Source organism: Mustela putorius, unplaced genomic scaffold (genome assembly GCF_011764305.1).
Source record: "Mustela putorius furo isolate JIRA1106 unplaced genomic scaffold, ASM1176430v1.1 tig00003867_pilon_pilon_pilon, whole genome shotgun sequence".
In the NCBI taxonomy this organism is placed as follows: domain Eukaryota; kingdom Metazoa; phylum Chordata; class Mammalia; order Carnivora; family Mustelidae; genus Mustela; species Mustela putorius.
In genome coordinates this window covers 25,723,308-25,736,941 of record NW_025422019.1, presented here as the reverse complement: position 1 = coordinate 25,736,941, position 13,634 = coordinate 25,723,308, and the positions used below count along the sequence as shown (strand labels likewise).

Genomic DNA, 13,634 nt, shown 5'->3' with positions numbered 1-13,634 from the left:
TTTTATTTAAACCTATATATCTAAATTCTTATCATTGCAACATGTAATCAATATAAAATTATTGAGCTATTTTACATTCTTATTTTTGCATTAAATCTTTGAAATCTATTGTGTATTTTCTACTTAACAGCACATTTCATTGAAGACTAGCCACATTTCAAGTGTCCAACAGGCACATGTGGCTAGTGGTTACAGTATTAGCATCGTTATAGTATATAAACTACTTTTAGTTTGTTCTCTTAGGTTAGGGAGGTTTTTTAATATTTTGCAACAAATGATAAAGCTAGATGCATAGATGCAGGCAAATGGAAGTGTAAGCTTGTAGTGGGAAGAGAGCTATAGGAGAGGTTAGTGAATATATAGATGATAATTGAAATCTTGAAGTCAAGATTTCAAGTCAAGTCAAGACAGAAGAAAACCATAATATCCCTAGGGATAAAGCTCTAGGGAATTCCTAGGAAAGGAACCAGGCTAAAATAGGGAACACACCTCGTAGGCTGGAGAAGAGCTGCAAATTGGTGGCATCCTGGACACCGATGGAAGGGCGTTTCAAGGAGGCATGGTGGGCGGGACTGCCAAATGCCACCGTCTAGCTGAGAGAGGGGTGAAAATAGGTCATTATTAGCAAACCTTAGCAATGGCTGTTTCAACACAGTGATGGCTAAGTAAGCCAGGTTGTGGTAGTTTGAGCATTGCTTGGAAGTTGAAGTAAAGGCAGTGGGTCTATATTGTTGTTTTATGAATCTTGGCAGGATAGTTGGTAGTATTGAAAGAAGTGTGCTATTCATGAAGGAGAAGGAGCCAGTGGAGAGAAAAAGATTCAAGGTAGAGGAAAAGGTGAAGAATGATGGAGCAATTTTTAGGAAAGTCATGAATGGATAGGGTTCAGTGCACAGGCAGAGGGATTAGTAATGGAACAGAAGAGGGTGAATTGTGAAAGAGGTGTGAAAGCATTATGAGACAGGTGAATTTGTATATGATAGAGTGGGTTCTAAGTTGTAGGCAACAGCTAGTTTAAGTTGCAGACAGCTAGCTAGTTTAAGCAAAAAGGGATATGTTTACACACTACTTAATTTCCAAAAGTGCCAAGAAACTAACCTTGACTATTAATAAGCTGGGAACAGCATAAGCCAAGGGAAACATCCAGTTACCCTATTTTAGTAGAAAATCTATTGTTACTTTCTACTTGGGAACCTGTGATACCAGGGATCATTAGGCTATCTAGCTGATTGTCTCAGAAGAACAAAATGCTTTCACTACAATATTTGATCTACTTGGAGGTGGTTACCACCTTGATTTACTTCTGTTTTCTAAGTCTTACATGGATTTTTCTGTTTGTCTGAATCCATGTCCCATAGAAGGCATGATGCAAAGCATCTGGGAAATGGAATTTTTAGCTTTGGAGGAAGCTAGAGAGGATGCTAGAGGTGGAGTGCAGCTTATGTGGTTCTGGCTCTGATCTTTCATGAATTGGAGTCAAGACTGACCCAGGGCAGCAGTCTTCTGAATATTTGAGCAGCCTGGGTGAACCCTCTACAAAATAGCTCACACATAACCCTGTTAAGTGGATTCTGGCCATTTGGCAAGAGGCCACGAGGACCGCTCCATAGAGCGCTCCATAGACCGCTCCATAGAGCTGTTTGTCCTCCTGATGTGGCAGATCACCCAGAGTGAGTGATCCAAAAGAGCAAGGAGCTAGCTGTAATATCTTTTAGGACCTAAACTCAGAAGTCAGAAACCCTCACTTCCAGGGCATTCTGATTTTTGTGTACCAACCCTCATGCGTAAGAAGGAGCTACCAATGTCATGAATTTCCTAAGATGAGGATTTGGGGGAGCTCTTGGAGGTTGGCTCCCATGCCTCCTCACATTCCCCATTGCCTGGCTTTCTTTAACAGCAGAAATTGATCAAAGTTATCTGTAGAAGAGAAAAACAACTTTAAAAAAATAGAATGAAACATGCCAAGAATTCAGATACAATGTGGTTCTGGGTTACATCTTAAGGTTACAAAGTGCATGGGATCTGCCAGTTTTTTAAAAGATTCAGAAATGCTGTTCAGTTACTTGTTCTCAGGCTTTCTTTTCTCAAGGCAGAGAGCATATCATAAAATCATAACTCAGCTAGGTGTATGTATTTTGATGTTTGGAGATAATGAGGTTGTGATACTTTGTCTTCCAGAATAGCTCTCTTGTCCTCGTCTCTGAAATGAAGAGGTTTGACTAGCTGTCCCTATGGTCCTTTCTCAGTCTCCATTCCTTAAGACCCTGACTAACTTCGAGAATTGGAGCGAACATCTCTGTGACATACTAGATAGATGAAAGGCATTCATTCTACCATGCCTGGGACACATCATCTGACTTCTTTCATATCATGTATTGAAATGATATTGCTGTTTATGCCTCCCTGCATCCTTCCTCCCCCGCCCCGAATTAAACTCCAGCCAGGCAAATTTTGTCCTTGTTCACCACTGAGTTCCCAAAAAACCAGGGCAATGCCTGGTAGATGCTGAGGGGATGAATGTCTAAAGAAATTATTTTTCAAGAAAATATACCACAAGATCATTATTTGTAACAGGCCATTTAAAAAATTTTAATTTGATTTCTCCTTTTGCTTGGCTTATGTCTTCTCAGCCTTTCCCTTATGTTTTTTATCATTTTTTTCTGTTATTTTTTGGTGACACTCCTGCTCAGGGTTCTTTCTATGGCTGCGAATGTTTTTGTCTTATTCACAGTTGGTGCCTGCAAGGTTCTCCATCTTGATTTCTTTCTGATAGAAGCTATTTGGGCTCTGGGACCACTGTTTAGGGAAACTTTTAAGAGATGCATTTGGGGGGGCGCCTGGGTGGCTCAGTGGGTTAAAGCCTCTGCCTTCGGCTCAGGTCATGATCCCAGGGTTCTGGGATCGAGCCCCGCATCGGGCTCTCTGCTCAGCGGGGAACCTGCTTCCTCCTCTCTCTCTGCCTGCCTCTATGCCTACTTGTGATCTCTGCCTATCAAACAAATAAATAAAAAATCTAAAAAAAAAAAAGAGATGCATTTGGTAATCCCGTGATTTTGTGTTATATTTTCTGTCTGGGAGCCACATTTCCTATTGCTTTGCCAGCTCCTCCTTTTGCTTGTCATGTAGGATCCTTTTTGGGTGAGTTACTATGTTAGTCTTGACCCTGTCAGTATTGATATACCTAAGGATTCTGACTTTAATATATATAGAACAGGAAAGTCACAATATCCACCCTTGGGTATAAGGTAAGAACTTGTTCTCTTCATTCTGCATGGCTTGCAGAGAAGTTAAGTAATAGTTTAAACCTGATCTGATGCTGTTAGAGAAAGTAGTGTTAAGGTACATTAAGGTATGTACCCCAGATACGGAAGTGTCTCTGTACCTCCATTGTTTCCCTGGAGTGAAAACCCCAGACCTGGACTGATTATCCATATGCATTCCAACATGTCTCTGAGATCTTAGATTGTCCTCAGCAGAGGTTCTTGACAGTTTTTTGGATTATGGAACTTTTTGGCAAGTCTGACAAACTATTGATCTTTTCTCCAGAGAGACATCCATTTACATAAACCCACAAATTTTACACATATCATTCAGAAGTACATAGACTCCACATACCAAGGATAAGGACCTCTAATCTGAATTCTTCTTATTGTTTTTGAGTTAGAATTGACTTGGGAAGCCTTGGAAAGTTTGGGGATGGGGGAAAGCTCTTACCAGTTAAGACTCCAAACATCTCTCTCCTTGGAGGTTCTTCTTTCATCTTCTTTCATCATAGGAATCGGATTCCCATCCAAGAATCAGACTATTGGGTCGTTCAGGTAAACTCTTACCCAGGTCAGGATTCAGAATTCCGCCTGGGCTTATTTTCAAAACAACATCTTAATTATGTCCTTTGATCTCACAGGTATCCCTGCATTAGCCTGATTGGATATATGTAAAGAGAAAAATTAGTACTTCTGGATCATCAGGTAAGCAAATGGGACTTTGTTTTAATTTCTCCATTGATTCAGTCCTCTGTCAGTATGTGGCCATTTCCTATCATCTGTTCTTTCTTTACTACAGTGTGGGTCAGTGAGATGATAAATATTTCCTTCTCTAGGAAGCAGCCATTCCTGAGTTTTACAAGATTACTTCATCTGCTGCTTGAAGTCAGTTTTCTTTATTTTAATTTTATCTCATTATTATTTCATACATTCACACTTCTATACCAGATAAAAATTCCCTGCTCTTCTTTTTATGTATATACTTTGGAGAGTTGTGGACAGCTCTCATATTGTTCCTTGGTTGTCAGCCAAGTTATACACATTTAACTCCTTTAATCTTTCTTTGTAATTCAGTTAGCTTGGCTGCTTTTTCTAGATTTTCCCCTATTTCATCTGCATCATTAAAAAACAGAGAAAACACGTTATCGCCTGGCTTCTTCTACACCTTTCATTCTTTTTATTTCCTGATTTTGCATCAGATTCCTTGTTGAACTAAAGCCAGCCAGGCATCATTCTTTGCACCACTTTGGCACGACATGAATGCCTTTTCTATAACTATCAGTGTCCCATGCAGTTATAGCATCATTGGTATATCCCAGATGGAAGAAAGGAAATGGGAAAGGGGAACAGTGAGGAGCAAAATAATGCATTTTTTGATTCTGTGGCAGACCGGCCCTTGCCATCCATAGCAAATCATTGTACCTGCAACCTTGATCACAGGCTTTGTCCTCCTACAGGGTTGTGCGCGATACTAATTTGAATAACGAGAAGCACGGACTGTGTACTGTTGGAGGTTTGGCCACCGTTCTCACCCGCTTTCTTTTCCACACTCTCCCCCTCCTACTGCCTTCCCCAACAGTGATCATGACTCGCTATCAGAATCTGTGGCCATGCACAAAACTGGGCGGGGGATCATTTTGTTGGAAATTAGATAGGCTCAGGTGGTCATGCTCCACGCCTGTGTGTGTAACATCTGAGGCAAGTGCTTTAGTTCTTGCTATTTCTGTAACAGTCGTTGGTCTTCTTTTAACAGCTGATTCAGTGGAGATGGGCAGGAGGAAGGGACTAGTGGACCTTTGGTGCTATTCATCAATGCTGTACTAGTTTCACAACTCTTTTCCTGTCCTGATGGGCAGGGAGAAGCATACTGCTTCTAGATGATGCTGAGCTTAGTGTAAAATATGCCAGCATGGGATCTGGGCTTGTCACAGTTCATTTTTTCTTTTCATTTGGTTTGTAGGAAATGGACTTCTACCTCTACTTATCTTGTGCATTAGAGAGAAAAGGGTCATACCTCTAGGAGCTAATGGCTTATTGGTGTTTTTAGTCACCAGATTCAGGTGGTATATTTAGTTGAAGCTTCCAACAGCTCACACTTGGCTTTCTCATTTGTGTTAGCTTTTCTTCTAGTACAGAATTGAATAGGATAGAAGAGACGGTTTTCCTGTTTGTGTCTGTGGTAACTTTCTAGATGATTTGTGGTTTAATTCTTTAAACATTTTTGATCATTTATCACCTCTTTCCCTGTAAAGGCGTAAAATATTCCGATTATACTGTTATAATCTTTTAATCAGATTATTTAAGTTTGGAGAAATCACGGTCCAAATAACAGCTGACACAGTTGCCTCTGAATAGTGACCTAAAAATTGTGACACTTCTAGTAGTTCTTTTTTTGCCTGATTTTAGACAAGATCATGTCTGTCATTCACCTGTCAGATTTTAGACAAGATCATGTGATTGTGATTCACATATTTCTTGGTCTCAAGCTTCTTAAACAGGTAAGTATATAACCTGGACCCCTTTTAAGTCTGATTTTTAAAAAATGGTCATCCTTCCTGTGGCTTTCAACTGCCGACAATATTGTTTTCCAGCTAATTTCTTTAGGCAAATGATAGATTCTTCAGCACAACTTTTGTTTCTTGAGTCTTTTCAGGACTTGTCAAACAAAACAAAATGCTAACCTGACTTTAAGGGGAGAAAAATCCACCTCCCCCCGCCCCGTACTATATTATTCTTTGTTCTCTATGTGCATCAAAGTGACAATCCCACACTGTCTCAATTGAGGGAGTCTAGCACAAAATAAAAAACAGCCTGGCACTGTTCTAGGCTGGCAGCCAAAATGTTTTGTGTAGCTTGGTTCTGGCAGTGGTTTTCATGAGGCAGAGGGTCGGCCCTCCCAGCACCACTGAAGGAAGCAGGCAGCCTTAGTCTTCCCTCCTTATCCCATTTCTTTTCCTTCGTTTTCCTCTTTCTTCACTGAAAAAAAAACCCAAAACAATATTTCTTAAATAGAAACATCGCTCTCCTCACAATCTCCACGTTTGCTAAGCAGCATTGTTCCTTCCAGAAGCTTGTGTTAGATTTCCCTTTTCCAGCTCTAAGAGATTTTCTTCACAGTTGCGTTTTTGCCACACTTCTTAGAAAACCCTCCTGAATATTGCTAACTTTGGTCATGTTGACATAGTGGGAATTGGTGGGAATCTTGTCTCCCTTCATAGCTTCTTATTTGAATGGAAACTTTTGAATGACACTTGCTTGTAGTATTATGGATCTTAAGCCAAGATATTTCTTGTTGAGACCAAAAAGTCTGCCACTGTTTTCTATTTTTGTCTAAAACTCAGGGTCAGCTCATAGCTTTTACAGATTGAAGACTCATTTTTAGAATGTCTGATAATTGTTGCTAGGCGAGCAAATGAACTTCCATGAAATATACAGGTGTGTATTTAAAATGTTTTCCTTTGAAGTGAAAATGCAAGATAGAACACAGTGTTTTTAGGTTTCCCAATTCTCTCTAAATTATATCTAGTGATCTATTATTACAAGGGGTGTGAAAATGTAGCATTATGATTTTTAAGTGATGATTTGAGCAGGAGACTAGGTTTTCACTATGAGCAAGCATTCTACAAAATTTCGTAGAAGTTCCTCAAAATGTAAATGTGTTTGCTGTTTTATTAAACAAAATCAAATGACTGACTTTCAAGTGGTCTATTTTAAAAGTTAGTGTTTTGCAATCGAGATAAGAATAAATAGGCAGAATATGTTTTCTAAGGAGGAGATTGATATTATTTTGACTGATTTTTATTTTAAAAGGTTGTCAATGAATTTTGGCAATAAGAAAATTACTTTGGGAGGAAAAACTCATGAGCTTTTGTAATAGTGCAACACATGTGACTGAAGAAAAGTAAATAGTGGCTCCTGTTAGAGGTATTAATGGGAAGAATTTTTATATGCCATATACGCTGGGAAATATATCTATTTATACAGTAAGATCAACTTGTACAATCTAAGAGCTGTTTTTTTCCTAGAGATCTATTTTTAATTTAGAAAATGCTTTAAAATCATGAAAAGGGTTTGTAAAACAGGTATAGGAGAATTATGCATTAAATAAACTCACCTGTTATTTTCTCTCATTCTCAAGACAGGTTCAGCAACATATTGGCTCATTAATTTAACAAAACAAACAAGTACTCACATTGCTTTGTATGTATAATGCACATGTTAATAAATGCTACAGTTATCCACCCCCCCATGCTGTTTTTTTAAACTTGTATTTAAGTGCCTATTTCTGTAGAGTAGCTAAGATGAATCTGGGTGGAATGCTTGTTAAGTTTTATCAATTAAATCTTTCGGTCAGTATTTTATGTTTCAGAATTATGACATTTTTTAGAAGGGAAGCCAGTGAAACTTTTTTCTCTTGGTCCCGTTAAGTGTATGACTGTCTTGAATCCTTCTATGCCAAGGTGTGATAATAGAGACCAAAACTTACTCTCTATGTTCACATGTATTGAATAATGTTCATTGCATATTAAATACTATGCATCAACTTTAAGTACATTTTCTCCAGTGGTATGATTTTTATTTGCAATTAAGCCCTTTGTCTTTTCTGCGGTAGGAACATATCTTTCAGTGACTTAGGAATTGCAACATGAATTGTTGTATTTATTTGTTTATTCCAACTATACACAGAGGCATAGTAGAAATATATTTAAGATCTGTGATGTTTGAGTATTTGAGCAGTTGTTGCTGTTGCTGTTTTGGTAAATGCTATTGAGTTTTTTATTTTTGTAGGTAATAAATTTTACAGTTTTGTTTAATTCTGTACATCAAAGCTCTTATATCTTTATAGATAAATGTTACACAGTTTGTAGGAATTATTGTATAGTAACTTAATCATTATATTTGTAGCAACATGGAAAAATAGCATTATTGAAGGATGCCAGCAATGTTGGATAAATACTAAATTTATTATTTTAACTAGGATTTTATTTTATTGTATTAAATATCATATTTATAATTATGGATGGTGTTTTCATTTCATTTGAATATCAGTACAGGTCTTGAACATTACTCCTGGGTAGGTGGTTTGAATATTTTGTTTGATATCAAATATTGGTAACATGTAAGATATTGATTTCTAAGTTTAAATATTAGTCATCTTTCCTTACACATATGGTACACACTTCAGTGTTAAATTTCTTTAGAGAGTATTGCATGAAAGTGTATGTGCTAATTCAGTTGTGTGATTCCCCCTCTAATTTTTGAGACATTTTAATTCTCCCTGCTCGACATATTATCATTCCGTAGAATACTGTCACAAGTATGTCATATGTTTTCTGTGGCATCTCACACTGCTCACTTTTTATCCATAGTACCATATGAGTTCCCCCTTTTTCAGGTTTACACTGCATATTTTAAGCTGCTGATAGTGTAAGTACATTGCAAGGTAAAGTGACATTTAGCTTTTTGAGCTAGGCTCATTTTTAGCATGAGAGCAGGGTGGTTTTTGTTTTTGTTTTTTTTCCCCCTTTTTCCTCTGCCCTAAATCTTCCTGTATTTCCTGTTAAAACAAAGAAATTCAACAAACAAGCAAACAAAGAAATTCAGAGATTTGGCTACAGCAGCAATTGAAATGCATCAAAAAGTGGCTACTACAATACAGTTTTATTAATGAATGATCTACATTGGTTCCAGCTGTGTCCATGTGATTAGGCCTTCACCAGGCAGCAATGGGTATTTCCCTATTGCTTTTATTTGATTTCCAAGAATGTGTCATCTGTTACATCAGCCCCTGCCAATATGCCCCCTGTAAAAGTGTTTTGTTTTCTTTTTCCTTCCAAATTTCTGAAGCATAAGTTGAATACCCACACATATCCCTGCCGAAATATTGTTTCTAGTGAATAGTGGCCTAGGTTTCTATGCCTGGTGTTGCATACCAAAATTCCAGAATATAAATTAAAGTAAATGTTTATTAAGTTTATCAGTAAATTCTCAGAAGTGTGGTTGCCTGGTAATGCTAAAGATAGACTATTTTCGCTTTTACGTTTCCATCTTAATATTTTATTACAGTGGTATAATGTGTTATAGAGGTGGACAAGCTTGCAGATTGAAGTGGGGATCGTCCAGATTGTTCCCTTCCCTGGACCATATGGTATAGTTCTAAAAGCCTTTTGTATGCTGTCTGTTCAGTTTATTGTAAACTCAATCTTTAGTGCACCTAAAAAGATAACCAAATAAAAATGGGCACGAGAAAAAGGACCTCATATCACGTAGGGCCCCCAGAAACACTTGTTTTAAAGGGGAGAACTGCAGATGAAATTGAAACTGAGATGAGATAAACAAAGGAGGCTTGTCATTCTCTGAATATGCTTTTGAGTTCACATGGATTGTCCAAGCTTGCCTTCGAATGCTGGTTTTAAAATGAAGGAATTTATGTTATCTGACTATTCTTATTCTCCTTATAGTTCCCATTCCCGAAGTCTCATGAAGAAGAGGATGTAGCTCTTATCTGTTTTACAGAGGAAGCTTCTACCTAGGAACAGGGCCAAAAAATATATAAGCCCCAGGTTTTATGAATATATAGGGTTTTTTTTTTTTTTGACTGATTTCAGTGATAATTTAGGGCTGGAACTTTCAATGATTTCATCCTTATAACCATTACCCCTACTCAGAGATCATTGAAAAGTTTCTAACTCCTTTTCATCCTCCCTTGCACCCCTCCCCGCTTGACCTATCATGGTTCCATAATTCTATTTTAGGAAAATGGGATAAGAAATTGCTTATCCCATATGCTAAGACTCTTTAAAAGCTGGGAATGAGATGATTTCTCCTGACTCTCACTCCCCTTCTCTCCAAAGTAAGCTACTGTTTGAGAAGAGCATTAGACATTACCCATTGCTTTTTGGCACAAGAGATTTATGCTGAAATTCTACCAAATGAGTTGGGGGGGGGGAGCCTGTGAAGAGCATGATTCTTTACTCTGTCATTACCCTGAACCACTGAAAGGGTAACTGAGAGGAACTCAAATGTTATTGGAATGTGTAATTTCCTTTTGAATGGCCACAGTGAAATATGTTTGAACAAAAAAGGCAGAAAAAGTATATGTGGCTCGTGGAGCTGATGGTGATGGAAATTAATGAATCTTTCCAGTTCCCTATGATTGAAATTATTCCAAGAATGGTGCATATTCAAAATCTGTCCAACAGAAACCTATAGAGGGTATTATCTTAAGGAGTTTACTCAATATAGGTAGAATCGCACAATAATTTAGTAATGCTGGTGGTAAGTTAGACACAACATAATTTTGGGATTTTTTCAAGTTTAAAAAATTTTAAAAACAGAGTAACTGATTTCAAGTTGCTGAGGAAGTCTTTCCTATTTAAAAGAAATACTGTTATCTTGTGGTCTTTCATTTATTTGGCAGCTACTTTCTTAAGTGCTCCCACAATTGAAAACATAGTTTATATTTTGAAATAAGCTAGGTCCCTTGTTCCTTCCCTCTCTCTCTATTCTCTTTACTTATTCCTTTCTTCCTAACCTTTGGCTGTTTGTTTGTATGTGCATATTACATACATGAATGATATATACCACTCTATAAAAGATGTTATAGGTTTGAGGATCAGTGAGGAAGAGAAATAAAAATCTTGTAATGACTTTGCAACAAATGGATTTCTGTGGAGGAATTAGAACATGCTTATTTAAGTAATCTACAGTATTGAAAATTGTAGAAACGTAAATTCAAAATTGTTTTTATTTCTTCTAGCTAGGAAGAACTAGATCATAGCCTAAATCAAGTTGGAAAGTCTAACTCAAGTAACTCTTAGCTGCAGCTTCCTTTTAATGGTAAAAATGCTTCTGGCCTCAGGTAGTAGAAGGTCTTGTGACTGAAATGAGTAAGGGTTTCATTTGTCTCATGTCATAAGAAGTCTGGAGGCTGTTAGTTCACAGGTAACTGATGCCATCAGGGACCCAAGTAACATCTCCTCTCCCATCCTTAGCACATAACTTTGGCCTTTTATTTCACAGATGACTTTCATACCCCCAGAAATTGTGCTTACCTTTAAGCAGGAAGAGAAGTGAAGGATGCTCAGAAGCCTTTTCCTCATGGGAAGCAACCTCCCCCTTCCTTCACTCCCCCTTTCTTTTTTTTAGAAAGGGATATCTGCTTGGAGGAGATATCTCATGGGCCAAAAGTATGTCACATAATTACCTCTAGTATGAGAGGAAAAGTATTTTAGCCATCTTGTGTCTATTTTGGAGGAAGACAGGCAGAAGAAGAATTGGAATGCATGTCCAGTGAACTGTCCCAAAGTTATCTACCATACTTCTCAATTCTTTTGTATAATTAGTTGCTTAGACCTTTGAACTTTCTGAGTGCTTGGTGTATATAGTGACTTGTTGGTTCCCTTTTGACATCAAGTACATATGTTTTGGTTTTGTAATGTTATTTCTCTGTCTGATGACAGGAACTGTAATTAGGTCATCTTGGTGTCTTTACATTTAGCACAGTGTCTAGATGTGAACCTTCAGTTAACACTTGTCAGATAAATGAATGGATGACTATTCAGAGATATATTTTTAATATTATTGGTGTAAATCATTTTTACATACAAAGGATACAGTAATAATTTTAATTTGTGAAAGGTATAGATTATATTTTATTTCTTGCTGTTGCTTCTCTTTTTACTTTTATCTTTTAAATTTAGATTCAGTTTAGTTAACTTATTAGTTTCAGGGGTAGAATTTAGTGTTGCATATAACACCCAGTGATCATTCCATCAAGTGCCCTCCTTGATGTCCATCACCCAGTTACCCCATCCCTCCACCCACCTCCCCTCCAGCAACCCTCAGTTTGTTTCCTATTGTTAAGAGTCCCTTATGGTTTCTCTCCCTGTCTGTTTTCATCTTACTTTCCCTTCCGTTCCCATATGTTCATCTGTTTTGTTTCTTAAATTGCACATATGAGTGAAATCATATGATATTCATTTTTCTCTGAGTGGCATATTTTGCTTAGCCTAGTACACTCTAGTTCCCTCCAGGTGGTTGCAAGTGGCAAGATTTTATTCTTTTTGATGGCTGAGTAATATTCCATTGTATGTATGTACCACATTGTCTTTATCCATTTATCTGTTTATGGACATCTGGGCTCTTTCCATAGTTTGGCTATTGTGGACATTGCTGCTATAAACATTGGGGTGCAGGTGCCCCTTTGGATCACTATGTTTGTATCCTTTGGATAAATACCTAATAGTACAATTGCTGGAACTGGACTACATTTTATTGATTTTTTTGTTTTTGCTAAGGGAATATCAAATTGTCAAAGTTGTTTTGAGTGGAATATACTCATTTACAAAGGTTATAGGAAAACCCTCAAAATGACTTAACACCCGTGTTTTTATTGGAGAATATTATTCCATGAGTAAATACAAATATAATTTCTTTTTAACTTTTTTGCATAGACTATTGTTTAAACAAGGATATCTTGCAGTTGTCATATATTCAGAACTCTGTTTTTGAAGAAGTAAGCAACTTGAACTTATTAACATGGCAATCAGATAATTTGATTATCTATATTATTCAACATTATATCAACACTGATGTTGATTTACAAGAAGGAGTTATTAGATCCTTGGTAGCTTTATGGCAAAGAGCACACTATATCACATTTTATCCTAGATTGCATTTTGGGTGTTTCTTTTAATTCTTATTTTTTCAATACGTGTACAAATAGTAATGTACAGTAGAAAAATACGTCTATACAAGAAATGCAAAGAAGTCATCTTTATATCTGCTTGCTTTGTGTAAACTGTTTTAGAGGAAAGCAGGCTACCTCTTCATTTGAAATCTGCAGAAGACATGCTGAGTGTAACCTGATGGTGTGAGTCAGTGCTTCACAACTTGTCCAATGCCTAACTTAAATTCCTTTTGTTATATTTCCATTCTGTTTCTGTTATTTTGGCCTCAGAGGACAAAGAAAACAACTAGCCACTATCTCCCATACAACGTTCCTTATATAGTACCATTTTAATAAATTCCTCCCTTTTCATTCATGATGGCAGGGTTGTTGGTACCTTAATTAATAAAACAACCTGTGCATGGATAGAATTTATCTCAAAGCAGGGAATGTATTCAAGTATCTGGAACTTAAATTTTCTATCTGAGCAGTTTATAGTCACTGGAAATAAAGAAAGCCCTTTTAACATTCAGAAGCATTCCTGGAAAGAGAGCTCCTACATAATCACAATTTAGGCAAGATACTTTCCTAGATTTGGACTCAGAATTGGGTAATGATTGTCTCTTTTGGCCTGTATGCTGCTCTTCTGGTCATACTTTTTTTTTTTTTTTTTTAAGATTATTTATTTATTTATTTGACAG

General features: G+C 37.1%; 1 protein-coding gene across 9 annotated transcripts in view; it reads left to right on the top strand.

The window, feature by feature from the left end:
• GTDC1 (glycosyltransferase like domain containing 1) overlaps positions 1 to 13,634 on the top strand; it is a 414,534-nt gene that overhangs the window by 94,873 nt on the left and 306,027 nt on the right. For 8 of the 9 annotated variants that reach the window (XR_006602412.1, XR_006602410.1, XR_006602413.1 and 5 more), the window contains one exon: positions 3,905 to 3,968. The exons of the other annotated variant lie outside the window; for it this stretch is intronic. The gene's annotated coding sequence lies outside the window, so the exon portion shown is untranslated. The remainder of the gene's footprint in view (positions 1 to 3,904; positions 3,969 to 13,634) is intronic. 9 annotated transcript variants of the gene reach the window in all.